Here is a 7,535-nt window from a genome sequence, read left to right on the forward strand (position 1 = left end):
CAACAAGGCTAAATAATTATATAAACTTTTCTCAATCTAAATAGTGTACTTTGGTAGAATTAAACAAGTGTAGTGCAGGTCTATGATGATTTTTAGTGCTATCATCTAGTTCTGATTCTGGTTCTGTCTTGGTTAAGTCCTCAGTAGTCCTGATTTTGAACTGTTGTAGTCCTGTTTTAATTCTGGATCAGTTCTGGGTCTGGTTGAATTGGGGTTTAGTCCTCATGTCTTGATACAGCCCTGACCTTGTTCTGCCTTGCTGCTTAATTAAAAAACTAGTTTAAGGTGTCCTGCACATGTGATATATATTTTTCCCTATATGAAGTCATTCTTTTTTGAACAGAGCCTATTAATCTTTCAGTCATTTCTACACCCCCCCCCCCAAAAAAAAAAAAAAAAAAAAAAAATCCCACATGCATACTACTCTTTGGGCTAAGCCCCGGGTGTTTCAAATGTCTGGCTCCGCCTCTGACGTAGATGCTGATAACTGAGTCTGAATTCTTACTTTACTGTTTCTCCAGAACTGAGGGGGGTCAGGAGCGGCGAGCACGAGTTTTCCAGAAGGCTGATGCGGTTGAAGGCGAGCAGGCAGATACGTTTTGATACATCTCTTTGGTTTTTTACAGAAACAGAGCAGCTCCACAATTCAGCTCACCAAGAATTTCACCTGGCAGAGAGAGGAGAGAAAACCTGCCCCCAACTTTTAACTCATTTACTCTTAGTTACAAAAAACAGTGAAGAAGGCCAGAAACAAACATCTGAAGCTCCGTGCTAAGATTTAGGATTATGTAAGCGCACATTTAAACCACAAGATGGCAGCACTCTGACGTCCTTCACTCTGATGCTCCTCAGACAGCACAGGTCACTGTCTTTACCTGTGAGATGCATTTGACATCACTGAGTAGTTTTCTTATCTCAGCATGTTTCACTTTACAGTCCAGAGAATAATCAGCCTTATTTCTCTTTTCTACAGTCTCTTATGTGTCAGCTGCTGCAGGTCAGTCGTGTTTGACAAAATGAGTCTAAATGATAAAGTTTGGTGTAAATAACACGACATAAATACTGTGCACGCTCTTCTCTCTTCTGTTAGGTGGTCAGATCAGATTAGCTGGGTCTGGGTCGACTCGCTGCTCTGGAAGAGTTGAAATCTATCACAATGGCTCCTGGGGAACAATCTGTGACGATGCCTGGGACTTAAAAGATGCTGAGGTGGTCTGCAGACAGTTAGACTGTGGAACAGCACTGAGAGCCACTACAAAAGCTCACTTTGGTGAAGGAACTGGGCCGATCTGGCTTCATTATTTGGGCTGCGCAGGAACTGAAACATCTCTACGTAAGTACGATCATGGAGGCTTTCGGTAACAAGACTGGACATCATGAGGACGCTGGTGTCATCTGTTTAGGTGAGAGATGTTTGGATTACGCACGGTGTGTCAGATACTGTAAACACATGTTTTTGGCTGCACTGTACATTAAACAAATCTGTTTTATTATCCAGCAGTTCAGGTATGAAATGTTTCCTATTCAATATGAATGCAGCTGTAATCCACAGAGAAAAACATCCACTGTTCTCTAAGCTATAAAACTGAAAACAACTTTGTCCACACAGCTATGTTATAATTATGTGACACCTGTCTCTACTGAGAGGGGCCCTGGGTTCCTGTTGTTACTTAGTGCTGATTCCCCCTTTCTGATGCTTGTGAAATGAAATATGCACTAAACTACACTATATGGAAACAAACCACACACTAGCAGGTTAATAAAGTTAACACTGCTTTAGTGACTGATTAGTTCCAAAAACACAAAAGAAAAGAAGTAAAATTAATAAAGTTGGTTGAGCAATGGTAAAGTATTTAACATCAACTGAAACCAAATAATTAAATAATAGTGTGGGCCCACTCTGTCACGGCTGTGGCAGCAGTCATGTGGTGTAGTGAAGGAAGGACCCAAACTGCACTGGCTGTGATGCGAGTGAGCTTTATTACAGAAGGTGAACATAACAAAGTGAGGGCAAAACTAAAACACAACCTAAACTGGGAACAACTAAAGAACAAACCTGAAACCACAGAAACACGGGATGAAGAGCAAAAATGGCACGGAGAATGTTGGGCAGAGAGACGCAGAAATTACACCAGGTTACACAGACGACGCGACAAGGAACACAGGCAGGCACACACTATAAATACACACAAGGTAAGGAGGGAATGACACACCACAGGGGAACACAGCTGAACCTAATTAGACAAGACAAGGAAGTAAAACAGAATACAGGACCTTCAAAGTAAAACAGGAAACACAGGGAAGTGTCCAAAACTCAAAAACACTGGGTCACCGACACAGGGCCATGACACACACACTCTCACTGACACACACACCTTAACTGCAACAGTCTTTCTGTTAGCAAACACCTCGTTGCAGGCCTGAGTTGTGGCTCGGGTGCGTTGGGACTAGGGATGGGTATCGTTTAGGTTTTATCCGATACTGGTGCCAAACCGGTACTTTTGAAATGGCGCTTGAACCGGTGCTTAAACAATGGAAAAAACACAAACTTTGTCCAAAAACCTCTCATGTTTAGCTGTTTTCCACTTTTTCTTTGGTCATTTTAGCCTTTTTGGCCAGGGTGAAGGGAGTATCTGCCATCAAACAAGAAGACAGCTGCATGTAGCTATGATGATGTTTGCTAGTTCACCTTACATGCATTAATGTAATAACGTGGTTAGCCTACTCAACGTAAATTACACTCGAACAACATTAAGCTACTCACGCAGAGAAGAACGGCTGCTGCTGCATCATCATCCTCATCATTTCTGCTACACTGGCAGGGCTAGGGGCCAGGACTCTCCTCTTCGGGTTCTTGGGGGATGTTGCTAACTCCGGGTTGATAACAGGCACCACACCCACAGTAGATGTGCTCGGTGTGAGGTCTTGCAGCAAGCTATCAAATACGGCGCATTTCTCGGCTTTTAAAAAACGCTATGCGTTGCCAGGTGTTTCATCGGATTCGAGGTGTTACCTCCTTTGACAGTATCACAGTATCAGCTTAAAGCACTTGTTGCTGCTGAGTTTGCATCTTTTGCTGTGAAGTACAGCCAGACTTTTGACCGCTTCGCCTTGGGCATTTTTAATCTGTAGCTCTGCTCTAAAAGAACGTACGTACCTGGGCCCGCCCACTATCCTTGGAAAGGTAAAATGATTGGCTAGAATCCAAAGTGTCTGACATCTCAGGAAAATAAAGCACCGAAACGTGCGCTGCTTTTCGGTCTGGTTACTACCGTTTATGTCAGAACCGGTGCCACCCATCCCTAGTTGGGACCTAAAACAACATGGTAAATGGTCTGATTCTTATACATTCTTATACTCTCCCGGAGTACTCAAAGTACTGCATACAACATGCTACATTCACACAAGCACTTTCTCTAACCACATTCACACACATTCATACTCCGATGGATGCATCTGAGCAACTTGGGGTTAGTATCTTGCCCAAGGATACTTGGCATGCAGACTGGAGAAGCCAGGAATCGAACCACCAACCTTCCCATCAGTAGGCGCTTTGCTCTACCTCCTGAGCTACAGCCACCCATAATGACAACAATGACATACACACATGTTCGTTGTGTTTTGTGTTCAGGGGTCAGGCTAGCTGGGTCGATTCTGTGTTCTGGAAGAGTTGAAATCTACCACAGAAACTCGTGGAGAACAGTCTCTGATGATGGCTGGGACTTCACTGACGCTCAGGTAGTCTGTAATGAGCTGGACTATGGAACACCAGTTAATGTCACGCACTTTGGTGAAGGATCCGGAGAAATCTGGTTTGATAATGTGACGTGTTCAGGAAATGAAACATCTCTAACTGAGTGCAGAAGATCTGAGATAAAAAGCAGCAGACTCCATAAATATGCTGGTGTTATCTGTTCAGGTGAGTTACATTAAATATAGTTACTCTGTTATATACATGTTTGCAGAGTGATACTAACTTCTGTGAGATTATATCTACAGCGCTCCCTCGTTTATTGCGGGAGTTACGTTCTAAAAATAACCTGCGATAGGTGAAATCTGCGAAGTAGTCAACTTTATTTTTTACAATGATTATAGATGTTTTAAGGCTGTAAAACCCCTCACTACAACCTTTATACGCTTTTCTCAGACAGGCGTGAACATTTTCACACTTTTCTCTCTTGTTTAAACTCTCAAAGTTCAAACCTTTGTAGAAAAACACGCCCAGTGTTATAGAATGAAAGCAAAGATCAAACCCTGCTTTCAGGTTCAGAACATGAAACAACTGAATTATGCTCTTTGACAAATTTTGGCTCGTTTACAACTCCACTTTTCCACCTTATCTATCCCCTCTTGAAGTTTCTTAAAAAGATAGACAACAATCCTCCCCCTTACCCATACCGCTCCGTTATCAGCGAAAAGTGATTTACCATAACTATCAGATATATCTTTAAAAATATCATTAATCATAACAGAAAACAACGTTGGACTTTCTACACTTCTCTGCGAGGTTCCATTTTTTGTTTTGCATGGCTTTGACACGTGTCCCTATCTTAACTTGAATGATTCTGCCATATAAGAAAGCCCATATCCAATTAAACATCCTTTTTCCTATTCCTACACCATACAATTTAATCATTAAACCCTCTCTCCTGAGCATATCACATGCCTTTCTACATCAAAGAACACAGCAACTTCTTTATTATCCCTGTGTTCCTAATTTCACCCACCAGGCGTAAACCGGATCCATAACCCCTCTTCCCCTACCAATCCCCGTTTCCTTACAGCTCTGAAGATAATACTCAGCCAGATTTCTGCGCACCACTGTTGAAAGTAGCTTTGAAAAATCCCAGGGTTTAACAAGCAGGTATTAAACTAAATAAAGCTTAAACTAATTTTCCTAATTTTAAACTGCAGCGTTTTGCTATAAAAAACAAAAAGCTAACCAGCACAATTTGCTTCTACAACCGGACTGTTTGGTCGCATGGCAATGATGTAAATCGCGACCTCTTCCATTTAAGGATTCACTGCTCAGTTCTGACACTGTAAACTACTTAACAATATATCAGGAGTCCCTTTACCACTAAGAGACAAATCCTAAACAGTTTATGTGTATACATGTTTGTTTTATTTACAATAACAGGTGTACTTCCAATATAATCACCGCTGTATAAGGAAACCGGAGACAGAATGAGTCGTAAATTTTAGCTGAGGAAACCTTAAAGCATTAGGTGTATGGGATGCACATTTTTAATGCCAGAATAAAAATGATCACTTACAAGAATGAAAAAAAAGTTTTTAAAAATTAGCTGTTTCCATTTTAATAAACATGAAAAGATTTTTATTTCGTTTACTGTCAGAGCCATAAGGAACCCTGTAAAAAAGGTGTGGTTGGGACGTTTTATAGGAGTGGTTCTCAAACTTTTTCTGACATGCCAGGGTTCACACACAGAGCCACCTGAACACAGCTTAAACTAGAATATTTGGTTAATAACTGACAACAGTTGAGAACAGCGTGATGATCATATTATTTGAAATGAGTAAATGTGTCTGTATATTAGTGTATTATGCATTTACCTTTTAGTTTTTGTAAAATATGAAAGCCATCACAAAGAGTCGTTAATGGACTCTTCACCCTCCTGCCCTCTGGGAGGCGCTACAGGAGCCTCCGGACTAAGACCACCAGGTACCGGAACAGCTTCTTCCCCACAGCTGTCAGACTCCTGAACTCTGCCTCCTGACATCTGACCCACGTTAAACTCATGGACTGAACATACACACACCCACAATGGACAACTGTACCCTCAAACACAATAATAACATGGACTGAACCACCACTGACAACCACTAGCACTTTATACAGCCTCTGTAGAAACTATCTACACCCTCACTTATCTTAACTGCACTACTGTATAGCTCTGTGTAAATAATCATTCTGTACATACGATAATTTTCAACCCTACAACTGTTTACAACTTGCACAGTTCCCATTTCTGTATAGCTGTATATCCCAGATTCCTGTGAAGTTATTTATTTCATATTCTGTATAGTTTTTCATATTTATATCCTGTTCATAGCCTGTACATAGCTTGTACTCACTACAGCCTGTACATACTTATAGTTATAGAATATTCACAACATACTTCATACCGTGTACATTATAACATAATAGACCCATTTCTGTAATATACTTACATATCTATACTATTGCTAATATATATTGTAATATATCTATATCACTAAAGCACTTCTGAATGGATGCAAACTGCATTTCATTGCCCTGTACCTGTGCATGTGCAATGACAATAAAGTTGAATTCTATTCTATTCTATTCTAATGCGTTAATTAGAGAAATTTGGTGGAATTTGTTGATTGAAAATTAGACTTGTTTTGAGATAAAACTTACTTCATTGTTATGATTTTAGCACAGATTGATATTAATCACTGGATCGAAAGCATCGAACAACACAGTGATTACAAATACGCTTATCCCAACAACGGGAATTTAACCCTAAAAGTCTTGTAAACAACCTTACTCGTCAGTTAAAATGTGAGCAGCTAACAAGCCAATCTTTACCTCGTGTCCTTATTCAAGTCCTTTCACCACAGAGATCAGCCACAGCTTCATCCTTTTTTAAAAAATAATATCCATTTTACATGCAAACCTTATAATAAAACTGTTTTCTTTCACTCTCTCACATGTCGTTTCTCGTCTCTGAATAATTTTAACCGCCTCTTGAAGAACTGGAGCGTCTTCTCAGCAGGTTTGAATCGCTCCTTCTTCTTCTTTGAGTTTGGTTGACAAACCAGCTTCCCAGTGCATTAGCGCCACCTATCGCTATGTGAAATGGCCTGTATCCCTAAGGACCCCAAAGCGCTTTACACATTCAGTCATCCACCCATTCACACACTGGTGATGGCAAGCTTTATTGTAGCCACAGCTGCCCTGGGGCGCACTGACAGAGGCGACGCTGTCGGACACTGGCGCACCCGGGCCCTCTGACCATGTGGTGTGTTTTTGTTTTCTCTGTCACTCTCCTCTCCACTCCACTCACTCTCCACTGTGTGCCTGGGTTGCTATTTAAGTTTGCGAAATGTGAACAGGCTAGTTTGTCTAAGTAACTGGCTGAATGAGATGGACAGTAAATAAGCATGCACAAACACAGAAATGGAAATGAAAAAGAGAGTAGCATGACAATGCAGCGTGTGATCTGGACACAAGCGATGGAGGCACAACTTGTAGAGCTTTGGCAAGCTCATCCTAGCCTTTTCAATCTGGCCTCACAAAATGATCACGACTGCACCAAATGTGAAAAGAGCTGGATGGACATTGCTGCTCAATTATGTTTTTCATCAGCAATTTAGCAAAGTTGATGGTTATGATGGTGTGTGTGTGTGTGTTAGTGAAAGACAGAGAGGGAGAGCGAGAGACAGATTTTGTGTTACATATTAGCTTTGTAATATAAGTTTTGGTAACACTTTATCACCAAGTTCAAATTTGGATGCAAAATGTGAGCACTCTGTGATTCTGTTGTACA

This window comes from Copadichromis virginalis, linkage group LG5, assembly GCF_057382275.1.
Source record: "Copadichromis virginalis isolate Kocher_CV1m ecotype Utaka linkage group LG5, C_Virginalis_male_GT1.1, whole genome shotgun sequence".
NCBI lineage: Eukaryota > Metazoa > Chordata > Actinopteri > Cichliformes > Cichlidae > Copadichromis > Copadichromis virginalis.